At 43.6% G+C, this 12,372-nt stretch overlaps 1 protein-coding gene across 5 annotated transcripts in view; it reads right to left on the reverse strand.

Moving 5' to 3' along the window:
* STAU1 (staufen double-stranded RNA binding protein 1) overlaps positions 1 to 3,398 on the reverse strand; it is a 44,946-nt gene extending 41,548 nt beyond the window's left edge. For 4 of the 5 annotated variants that reach the window (XM_034787073.1, XM_034787072.1, XM_034787070.1 and 1 more), the window contains exon 1: positions 3,224 to 3,397. The gene's annotated coding sequence lies outside the window, so the exon portion shown is untranslated. Of the gene's footprint in view, positions 1 to 3,223 lie in introns of all 5 variants that reach the window. The other variant, XM_034787074.1, reaches the window with a different exon arrangement.
* Between the last annotated feature and the right edge of the window lie 8,974 nt (positions 3,399 to 12,372).

Here is a 12,372-nt window from a genome sequence, read left to right on the forward strand (position 1 = left end):
CCCAATCAGTGAGAACAACCACCTCCCACAAAGCCACTGAGACGAGGAAGGGTATACGAATTCATACAAAGTGCTGTTCCTGAATCCTGCTCAGGGCTTCCATCTCTTATTAAATGAATACCTTAATGCCATGACAAATTATACAAGTTTTGTCAATGTGTATGAAACTATGCTTGGGTCTGTCAGAGATCTGTACAATATATTAGACGTGCCCAAGATGAAGAAGTGGGATGTTTGGGAATTTATTCAACGTCCACTTGTCGTTATTTCCCATTTTTAACTTGATGGCTGGTGGCTACCAAGAAAGATGCTATTATTGTCTCCAATATCAGCCTCTGGCTAGTAAGGGTAATACATATCACACCCCTTCCCCTCCATCGTCTCAAGCCCCCTGAGCGTACAGAAGGATCCATTACTTTACATCTCCTCCAGACTCCTCACTGCAGTGACCAGGGGCACTGTCATTCTATCCTTCACTCAGCTTCCATTTCTGTTTTCTCCTTCTCTGTGAATAGTTACAGCATCCTGCCTGTTCATAACTTTTCCAAGTAGCAGTGACAAAGACATCGTCAGTTTCACTAATGCTAGTTAGAATCCCATGGCAACAGTGAAACCAATTAAGTCTGCTGTCTGCAGACCCAGGAAGACAGAACCACACTACAAAATGTGAATTTTCCTTACTACTATAAAGGCTACACACTTTTTTAAACACGGAAGGTTAAATACTGCAGGAACTGATGGCTTAGCTGCCTCTGCTCCTTTCCAGTCTTCCCCTACACCAAATCATTATTGGAACTTCAAGTCCAAATTTCCACAAACTAATAGCTTTGTAGAGTTAGGTCATTTTACAAAATACTCCATGATAACCCAATATCAGGGTATGTCTACACTTCAGTAGCACAGCTCCAGCTATGCTGCTGTAGCATAGACACTTACTACAGTAACAAAAGGGTTTTTCTCTCACTGTAGAGTGGTAGCTAGGTCGACGAAAGAATTCTTTTGTCGGCCTAGCTGCATCTACAGTGAGGGGATTGACCTAACTGGGTCAAAAATTTTTCACAGCCCTGTGCAACGTAGCTAGGTTGACCCAAGTTTTAGATGTAAACCAAACCTCAGTGACAATGGCTTGATAACCTGCAGTATGAAGCAGCTCTGATGTGGCTGATTATTTAACTTTTATAATTAGTGTTAAAATAGGATAGCCAAATATTTGTTATTGAAAGGTTTAAATAGCTGCCACAAAAAAGGCACTAGCCCCTCATACTCTATCAATTACAGGAAAAAATGTATGATTAGAATGCAAAAACACTCTAGCTGAGCAAGGTCATGCTCCTGGACAAACTTTCTATAAACCACAAACATGTTCCTCTTACAAGACCTTGACTAGCCAAGGAATATCTCAAAGCTAATATTTGTGGCACTATAAGATGAGGCTCAAAATAATTCACATAGCTGATAATTTACATGGTGCTTCACAAATACAGATAAGACACCCCAGGAGAGAGGATGTGGATTAATGATAAAAAGAGAAGCAGGTGATGAAAAGCCTAAACAGGGATCTGAAGAGAAGCAGGAGCAACACCGTGATTTAAAGACACAAAACCAAGAGCAGAGAGAGATGTCATTAAGGCAAAGAACTGAGATAACATGGAAGCCTTTAAATGCTAACAGTTTCCACTATCATAAAAATATGTTAAATGAAACTTTTTTATTTATTTTTCTATAACATTACATGGTTTGAAAATACACACTCAAGGCTAATGATTGTAGTTATCAAAAATACCACACAGGTCTTCTCTATTGGTCCAGTCCACTAAAATAATCAAGACACATACATGCAGTGTAAATATCAACATCTTCATGTCTAAGAGAAGTTGTCAATGCAGCTGTTGAGAGTACTGTTACAACAAGCAAAATGAACTCCCCTTTTTGGAATGATAAATGTGTAAAAATAGTCAAACCACTTTCACAATTTCTAGGTTTACCAATAAAGACTATTAGATGGGGCTTTAAAAATCCAGACACCTGTAGAGTAGAATTTACATTATTCAGTGCCAGAAATATAGACAGCCCATTTTTTCAATTTACCTCTGATCCTGTAGTTACCTCAGCACAATTGCACAGATGTAGGTAAGTCTATGGCTGGATTAATTTCTACACAGATTGACCTGACAGATGCCACATGTTAAAACTACAACTTGTCTCATCTATGCTCCGATGTTAACATCACCATTAACACATTTAAAATACAGCTTCCCCCCCGCCCCCATATGAACACTGCTACAAGGTACTGTAACTGCATGTTAAAATGAGAATTATAAGAATTTTAAATAAAACTCAGAAGACCATTGTGTATCTATTTTATAAACTTACTACCCAAGCAGCGGATAAAGGATTATATTGTTGGTCTGGCATTTTTATTTGTTTGTGTCACTGTGATCTTAACCTACCCACTGACATGCACCATGTTCTTCTGCCTCTTTAACAGGCAAAACCAAACAGGAGGCTGTCATCTGTATATCAAGTTAAGATATTGCCTATCGGGGCTCTAACACAATGGGGCAGCAGGTATAAACTAAACAAAAGCACCTGTCCCACAGGCTCTAAAACGGGCAGCAGGCAAACAGCTTGCAAAGGAACCTGTTGCTGTTACATCTACCAAAAAATTGATGTCATGACGGGAAAATGGGGGTGGCGGATACTGTAGCTGTCACCCGCCCTGGTGTTGCAGGGGATGAGTGGGAAGGAGGGAACCTGGCGCTTCAGCTGCCACCTGCCTAGGCACCTGGGGGTCGGTGCCTCCGACGGGGCAGGGCCCGGGATGCTCCTCTCAACTGCCTCCCTCGCGGACAGGGCGGCGATTCCCACCCAGCGCGGCCTGCTCCCCCTCAGAAGCCTCAGCCAGGGCCCGCTCTGTAACCTGAGCCGCCGCCCCCCCCTACACCAGGCCGACTCCCCCCAGGGCCCGCCTACCGCTGCCCGTGAGGACGGGGCTCCGGCTCATCCCCAGGAAGCGGGAGGCGAAGGGGAACCCTGCCCCTGTGCGAGCTGGCGGCGCTACCACCTACCGAGCACCGACTCCCATCCCCGCCAATCAGGGGCCCTGCTGCCGGCCTCGCACACCCCACAGATGGAGACAGCAGAGCCGCCGCTGCCCCACTAGGCCCGCCGCCGCCGCCGACCCCCCCCCCCCGCGGGGAATCCGGAGCCGCCCCCCTCTCACCTGGCTGCCTGGGCTGCGGCTCCCGGGCCGGCTGGTGCTGCGGGCGGGCAGGCGGGCGTCTCAGTCCATTGGCCGGGTCCCGAGGCGGGGAGGGGGTCTGGGAAGGGGGGGCGAATCGCAGTGGCGGAGGGAGGTGGCGGACACAGGGCAAACACTAAAGAGAATGAACGCCGGGGGCAGGTCCGGCCGGGGAGGAAGTGACGGCACCGCGCCTGAGTAAAGAGATAGCCAATCAGAGTGGCCACAGCACCTTATAGCACCCGCCCATCTTAGCACCCGCAGCCAATCCGCCAGCGGACCGGCTCGAAGCACAGCCCTTATCCCGGACTACAGCTCCCGTCATGCATCGCTCACTCCGCCCGCCGGATCGCCAAGGGGACTACAGCTCCCGGCATGCTCGGCTTCGCTTGGGCACTCGGAGTTGAGGGGGACTTGAACTTGGTCAAACTTGCCCAAGGAACCAGTCCAAGACGGGCCCCAGGCTGGGGTCCCTGGGGCCCCGGGCTGACCTTAGGCCGGAGACCATTCAGCATACAGGGCCTGAAGCCTCGCTCCAGGTTGACTCTGACCCTGGTTGCTGCTGGGGGCTGTTTACCCACCGGCGCAGGGGTCGGGGGCTAGGATCCTATGGGGGAGGCGCGGGAGTGAGAGGCGCTGCTGCAGTGTTTCTGGTGCGCTTGCCGTCGTTCAGGCCCTTCCTCCCCATTTAGGCCCTTCTTTCAGGTGGCTGGGAATCCCCCGCCTACACTGGCGCTAGGTGAGAAGGCAAGCAGATGGGGTTTGTGTGTAGGGTGGAGCAAGAGCAGGGCCACTTGAGTTCCAGTTGTGGGCACACCAGAGGGCCAGCCCCTCTTGGCTAGGCGAGGCAAAGCATCCCACTCATGGGAGAGGAGCCCCTGGGGTGTATTTTGTTTGTTTGAGAACACAAGAACCATACTCAGTCAGACTGAAGGTCCATCTAGCCCAGTATTCTGTCTTCCGCCAGTGGCCAATGCCTGGTGCCCCAAAGAGAATGACCAGAACAGGTAATCATCAGGTAATCCATCCCATTACCCATTCCCAGCTTCTGCCAAAGAGAGGCTAGGGCTACCATCGCTGCACGTGTCAGCTACCAGCTATTGATGGACCTATCCTCCATGAACGTATCTAGTTCTTTTTTGAACCCTCTATAGTCTTAGCCTTCACAACATCCTCGGGGAAGGAGTTCCACAGGTTGACTACGGATTGTGGGGAAAAAAATACTTCCTTTGGTTTGTTTTAAACCTGCTGCCTATTCCTGCCTGAGCCAGGACCCGTACAGCTAAGTTGAACGTGAAGACAAAGTCATAGGCATCCTATCAACTACAGCAGTGGAGCTAATATTGACTACTGCATAAAGGAGCGGTAGTTCCAATGTGGCAGTGTACTAGAAGGTGTAGTCTCTTTCTATGATCTACATGGAACATTGCATAGTGGGAGGTGTAGTTGGTCCACCCCTAATCTCTAGCTCATAAAGGCAGCATAGGTGACAGCTGCTCTATTTAATCCAAATGAGCTATCGGCCCCTACCAGTTCCCAGAAACAGTAGGTGCTCACTTTCACTATAGTAGAGCTGTAGTCCACAAAAACAATGAAGAGGCCAGGGGCACCTTCAAGACTAACAGTTGGACAGAAGCTTTCATGGGTTAAAAAAAAAAAAAAAAAAACTTCTTCAGAGGCATGGAGTGAAAACTACAGATACAGCATCTGTATGTGTAATTTTCACTCTATGCATCTGAAGTGGGTTTTTTTTTTACCCACGAAAGCTTATGCCCAAATAAATCTGTTAGTCTTTAAGGTGCCACCAGACTCCTCATTATTGTTTTTGTGGATACAGACTAACACGGCTACCTCCTGATACTTGACAGCTGTAGTCCAGTGGCTCTTAACCTTTCCAGACTACTAAACCCCTTTCACGAGTCTTTGTCTTATGTACCCCCAAATTTCACCTGACTTAAAACTACTTGCTTACAAAAATCAGACAAAAATACAGAAGTGGCACAGTACACTATTACTGAAAAATTAAATTTTATTTTTACCATATAATTATAAAATAAATTAATTGGAATATAAATATTGTGCTTATGTTTCTGTGTATAGAGAAGTATAAACAAGTAATTGTTTGTATGAAATTTTAGTTTGTACTGACTTTGCTAGTGCTTTTTCTGTAGTCTATTGTAAAACTAAGCAAGTAACTAGATGAGTTGATGTACCCCCAGAAGACATGAGTAGCCCCAAGGCTACATGTAGCCCTGGTTAAGAACCACTGCCATAGTCCAAAGCTAGGAAGAGAGTTTATATTCTAGATCAAGTTTCACATACTCCAGAGTGATTTTTAAGCTGTTTAGTTTGAATTACTCACTGTACCATTTAGCGTCAACAAGGGCCCTGAGCAGGCAGATGAGACTGTAAACTCTGCACAGACGGAAGTAGCATTTGGGGTTTGTTTTGTTGTTGTACATAGCCCACAACAGCATCCTGGTCTACCACTAGCGACCCTTGATACCATTGTAATACAAATACACCTCTACCCCGCTATAACGCGACCCGATAGAACACAAATTCGGATATAACGCGGTAAAGCAGCGCTCCGGGGGGGCGGGGCTGCGTGCTCCAGTGGATCAAAGCAAGTTCCATATAATACGGTTTCACCTATCACGGGGTAAGATTTTTTGGCTCCTGAGGGTAGACGTGTAATTAGTTTAAAACCATTTAAAATCCTTAGATGGAAGGAAGTATTGCATTGTAATTATGTGGGTGTTAGGACACAGGTTTAAGGCCAAACAACGCAACATTAAGTGTTCATGTTCCTGTCCTGCTGAACTTTATACCCGCTCCGCCCCCCTCCCCAATAAAATAGTAAGGAACTTTGTTTAAAAGTTCCTACTTAGAAATTGTTATTGTATACTCCAAGATAATGAAAAACTGCAATAAGGAAGAATATAGAGTTTAACTGGTCTCTGCTGAGGAGTTTTAGGGATTGAAGAGTTTTAATTATTGACTTTGAAATAGCAGCCAGTGTGTTATACACGCTCTGCCTACAGAGCTCCTGCCTCAAAGAGCATACAGTCTTACACACACACACACACACACACACACAAATGGTAGAATATTAAAAAATAAGGCCTATCAGTTTACGGAGACTTCTTTTTCTCCACTTATTCAGTATTTGAAGTTGAGGGCCAGCATCATCGTTAGCTTTTAGCATGGTTAAGATTGTGGACTGCTGTTCTGTAAGAAGTCTTGCTTTAAAACTATTTTACTGTTCTGCTGTGTAAGTAAGGAATGTATGGCACACTGACAAATAAAAAATAAAAAATGCCAGTACCAAGTGGGCCGAATGGTCAAAAGGAAAGTGAAGAAACCAAAAGACACCAAGCTAATTATCCGAATTGCTCTGATGGCTGAAGCAGCAGCAAATTAACAATCCTAAAGGAAAGGCATATGCCCCCAAGAATAAAAATAAATAAAACCAAAAAAAGGAATAAAAAACAGCAACTCCCAGTAGTGACCCAAAATAGCGTTGATTGAAAGCAACCTTAACTATTGCCTTTTAATCACCTCAGCATAACACAGCAAGGCTCATAAACTTGCATGGGAACTTATTACTATAAAAAAGGGTGTATTGCCATGGGACTTTGGGTTCGTTCTGCATGGACATTGAAGCTTTGGACACGTCAGACAGAGACCCAGCTCTGCCCTCTCCCTTGTCTGTAATTCAGCTGGCCACTTGAACTGACCAAGCAACCCTAAGGACTGGTAACTATAAGATCCAACTGAAGAACCTTTGGGGGGTGTGTGTGTGCGCGCGCTAATTTTAATGTTTAAATTGTACTTTCAATAAACGTGGCGTATTGCCTTATCCCCCTAAAAAAAATTCCGTGTGCTTCTTATGAGTATAAGATTTTTGGTGGAGAATAGCAGAGGGGAACATAGTGATAGACCATACTTCTTGTAAAGTTTTGCCTACAGTAAAATAAAATTGATCAATCCTTGTAGAAGTTGGTGTGCACACCCTCGGTCGTAGCGAGCCGAGTAAATGGGGGAGAACTTAAAGTTTCTCGCTCCAACCTGAGCATCGGAGTAAACTCCGAAGGGTATAGGAGTTTCAGGCGGTATTTCCTGCATTCCTTGTGTAAGACCCAGCTCTGAAGAATATAGGAGCGTGGGCAAATAGTGGTACACAGCGCAACAGCGTGTAAATTGGCACCTTTGTAGAAATGTTTAAAAGGAAGCAATCTAAAGATGATGCCTCCAAGGAAGGACTGGGATCACTGCCTTTTGTTCATGAGATTACTCCTTTTAAACAAAATTTGCAAAAATACAGACACAGTCCATGGACCGAACAGGTACTTTCAAATGTCCACACTATTTCATATCTAGAAGTTGAATTTGCCAAATATATACTGGTATATAAACCTTCTACCCCAGCAAAGAGAGATTCAGCAGCAATTTGGCTACTATGGGAGGCAAGCAATGAGTCATATCTCCGTCTGGCTGCTTGCCAAGAGGAGAATGCCTCCCTGCAGAAGAAGTTTTCCCAAGCAGAAAAAAAGATCAAGAAATGGAAGGTACTGGGAACAGGAATACAGAGTCAGTTAGATTCCCTTCGGGACACATTTAGAGAAGGGAAACAAAGGGGAAAAAAGTTAGCAGACCAGGACTGGAAAAAAAAAGAGATAAAAGAATAAATTAAGTGTTACAAGAAATAGTTAAAAATTAACTTTAAAACAAGGCAGAGCCCCTGCCAATCATAATCGCTCTGAATCCCTTATTAAACACCTTAAGGAAAAATTGGAATTTGCAACCCATCAAGTAGCGGTGGTAACGGCAGGAAAATCGGCTGACAGCCCGTAAGACGGCACCCCTAGCTGGGATAAACCATGGGATCCCTGTGAGGTATGGGATGGAAATATTTGGAATAACAATTCTAAAAGGACAGGACTTAAAAACCCTGTCACAGCCATAAAACAAACTGCGACCACCAAAGTAAGAGACTGGGGGAGCAAACTCCACCATCACCACAATTCCTGTATCTGCCTCCAATCTCCAAGCCATGTCAAAATGGTTAGAACCCCTAACTCAAAATTTTTTTTCAAAATGAAGTTTAAATGCACTCCAACTTGCAGGTCAAGAAAATCTAGAAGTAACTGAAGTGCAGTGCCTAATAAATATCTGTGCTGCACCCGAAATTCGTGGGGGTCATTAACAGAATAGTATGTGCAGAGAACACAAAACTCATAGTGCTGACAGCTTTTGGGGAACAGATGGGCCGCCATATAATGGCACAAGCGCTACTAATGGCCCAAGAGCCCAATGAGGTAAGCATAACTATACCCTTTGAACCTGAACAACACATGTAGAAGGAATTCAAAAATATGAAGCATGGGTGTGGCCTAGACAGCTATTTCCTATTTGTTTAATTTGCATATATGATTTCAGTTTGCACTAATAGCCCATTCTGCCCCCCCCCCAAAAGGAACTGTCTGCCTATAACCATCACTAACCAACTTAGTTGTGTTTTGTGTACTTGTGACACAAATTATATCCACATGACTCTGAAATTAACACCTGGGGTAAAAGTTCTTATTAAATACTGGTACTCTGGCAGACAAAAGCAAGGTATGAGTCTTTTGATTTTATAGATTCCAAGCAGAACACCACTATCTGAAAATTTACTTTTCTGTATAACATGGCAAGAGTCTACAACCTTTCATAACCTTAGCTTTGCCATAATATGTTGAGCCATTAAATCCAAAAATAGCCACTAACCCCATGTTCCAAAAGGAAGGCAAAAAACCGGCAGCATTACACAGCGGACCGATTGTGCAGGGTTGTACTGGAAGCTTTTTTCCCTAAGCCACTGTAAAATCAAACTTACAATCAGAATGCTACATGAGATTTAACCATCACTATCAAATGTTATGCGTAATCACTAATACCTCCAGGAGGCTAAACTCGCCTCAATTCGTAAGTCTTTTGGGGGTGGTTAAGCAGCAGCAAACTGCAGATTTTTATAATAAAAACAAACATAAAATGATAGCATAATTATGCCAAAAATAATCTTAAATAATCCTTATAGTCTTTTTCTGGAAGGGAAAATGCCAGCTAGATCAGGTCAATCTGTTTTGCCAGAGAAACGTGTTGGGAGGAATTTTCTATTCAGAACTATTTATTCTTTCTTAATACATCAGGTAAAAAAAGCCCACATTCAAAAGTTACAATGTAACATTTAAGTCCCTGTAGTATTTAAATCCTTCACTAAACTAAAATTAGTTATTTTTGCCGGTAAATTGAAAAAACCCTTGCAGGCAGTCTGCATCATTCAACCATGTGTAAATAGCTTAGTTATAAAGAGTAAAGGTTTGCATACAGGAATAAATAATTCAATTACAAGCCCTTCATCAAAACAAATAGATGTGGAGCTTTCCATACATTACTCAAGTCTATATTTATTCTGAGGATGCTTTCCAAATAAACCATAAAGAAAATATATTGTACAGCTTTAAGTACAGTGACAAGATGGCCTTTAAAAGATCATTTGCCAAAATTAAAATATTAGACATCCATCCCATGTTGTATTTAAATACCAGTTCCTATTTTGTCTGGATCTGTTGTGTAGTAATTGCTGTGTGCTGTTAAGATATCTTTGGTATTCCATCCCAGAGATGGTTGCAGTTCAGCAGTAGATGAAATTATAGGATTTACCTATTTATTATTTATTGTGAGGCTTAAAGGTGACCTATAAAAGAAAAAGCAAGTGTGCACACTTTTTGGGGAGTGGAGGAGGCTGGTTTATGATATAGGAGGGATGTTAATATTTTCTGATTAAATTTTTATATTAGAAATTCAGATCTTACCGACATTGTTTTCCCCAAAAGACTATGTACATCTGAAGTAATAATGTGGAAGGGGAGAAAGGATGTGTAGCCAGATTACAAAAACTGAATCAAGTTTTAAACAAACAGCTATATAATCTGAAAGTCTGAGACAACAGATGGGAGAGTGTCAGATATCCAACATGCCCAACGCTTCAACAGAGAGCTAAAGTAGATTTGACTGCCTCAAGTAAATACAAGATTATATTCCTAGAAAGGTAAAGCAAGCAGAAAAAGTTCTTTATAAGATACCAATCACAACGTCTTTATGCATCATTAAGCAGCAAAAATAGGGCACGGATCCATTTCTTTCATTTGCAGGTCACAGAAGTAGTTAATTGCTTATAAAGCACTTTGATATCCTTGCAAGAAGGTATTAAGGGAACAGTACTGTAATCACATTAGTAAATACAATATTTTCAGGCAGACCATAAAGCAATCATTTGGAATTTACCATATAAAGTATTGTTATTTTATCATGCTGTCATTTATTTAGATACTTGCTTCAAAGTAGTCTAGTACTGACATAACAAAGTCAGATTGCACAATTCATCTTATGGTATTTGAATAATAATTTTTACCAGGCAGTTAAACATGTGAACAAGCTTTGCTGGCTGCACTTTTTTTTTTTTTTGTTGCTTTTCTTGTTTTCCTGACACATTAGTTGCTTGTAATAAAATTTCATCTCACTTACGTCACTTTATATTCCACTGTTATGCATTATTTTAAAAACATGCAGTAGCTTAGGTTTTTTAAGGTCCAATCATGTACTTCAAACAAACAGTGGCACAGTATCTCAGGCTCTCACTAACTTCAGATTGGTTTCTATTTTAGCTAGTATGCATTAGGAACATCTCCACTCTCCCCTGCATTATGGTAAACAGTAATACTGACTTATCCTGATTGGTCATAAGAGATTTTAATTAAATGTAAGCTCCAAAAGAAAACAACTTTTTCACTGCATTAAGTCAAACATCTGACATACTTGAGAGAAAAAAAATTTAGGGTACGTCTACAGTACGAAATTAATTCATACTTATTTTATTCAAATTTTTGGAAGCGATTTTATACATTTGATGTTGTGTGTCCCCACTCAAGCGCGTGAATTCGGCAGAGTGCGTCCACAGTACCGAGGCTGGCATCGAATGCTGGAGCGGTGCACTGTGGGAAGCTATCCCACAGTTCCCGCAGTCCCCTCGGCCCATTGGAATTGTGGGTTAAGCTCCCAGTGCATGATGGAGCAAAAACATTCTCGCGGGTGTTTCTGGGCGTGTGCCGTCACTCGCTCCTCCCTCCATGAAAGCTATGGCAGACGTCATGCTGCCAGCAGACGGTGCACCACGGTGCACCGCCTATCTCCTGGTACTATGAATCCACTTTGCATGTCCTCTCATCTTTCTATCTAAGCATTTCCCACCTTTTTTTGGCTACCGTGAACCGAGCAGCACAGCTTCCGCTGCAAACTCTGCTCTCCTGCTCTTGCATCGCTAGCTAATTTTTCCATGTTGTCAATCCTGGGCTCCCGTGCAAGTTACAGAAGGCAACAATTCCCCGCTGTTTTTCAGACATCGTGAACTGAGCCGCACAGCTTCTGCCGCAAACTCTGCTCTCCCGCTCCTGCAGCTCTAGCGAGCTTCCCGACTCCATGAAAGCTACAGAAGACAACCATTTACCGCCTTTTATCTGCCATCTTGAACCGAACAGGCCTCCTACATTTCACGCCCTTTTTCCAGGATTACCCGTGCAGGCACCATAGCGCGGCAATCATGGAGATCTCAGATCTCCGCTGCAGTTGACCATTGTAAATACCTCGCGCATTATCCAGCAGTATGTGCAGTACCTGCAAAACCGAGCGAGGAAGCGACAACAGTGCAATTACTATACTGATGAGGACATGGACTCAGACATTCCTAGAAGCATGGCATGTGGCGATTGGGAGATCGTGGTGGCATTGGGCCGGGTTCATGCCGTGGAATGCCGATTCTGGGCCAAGGAAACAAGCACAGACTGCTGAGACTGCACAGTGTTGCAGGTCTGGGATGATTCCCAGAGGCTGCAAAACTTTCGTATGCGTAGGGCCACTTTCATGGAACTTTGTGACTTGCTGTCTCCTGCCCTGATGCGCAAAGACACCAAAATGAGAGCAGCCCTCACAGTTGAGAAGCGAGTGGCCATAGCACTGTGGAAGCTTGCAACGCCCGACAGCTACCGGTCAGTCGGGAATCAGTTTGGAGTGGGCAAATCTAGTGTAGG

Source organism: Trachemys scripta, chromosome 12 (genome assembly GCF_013100865.1).
Source record: "Trachemys scripta elegans isolate TJP31775 chromosome 12, CAS_Tse_1.0, whole genome shotgun sequence".
Lineage (NCBI taxonomy): Eukaryota > Metazoa > Chordata > Testudines > Emydidae > Trachemys > Trachemys scripta.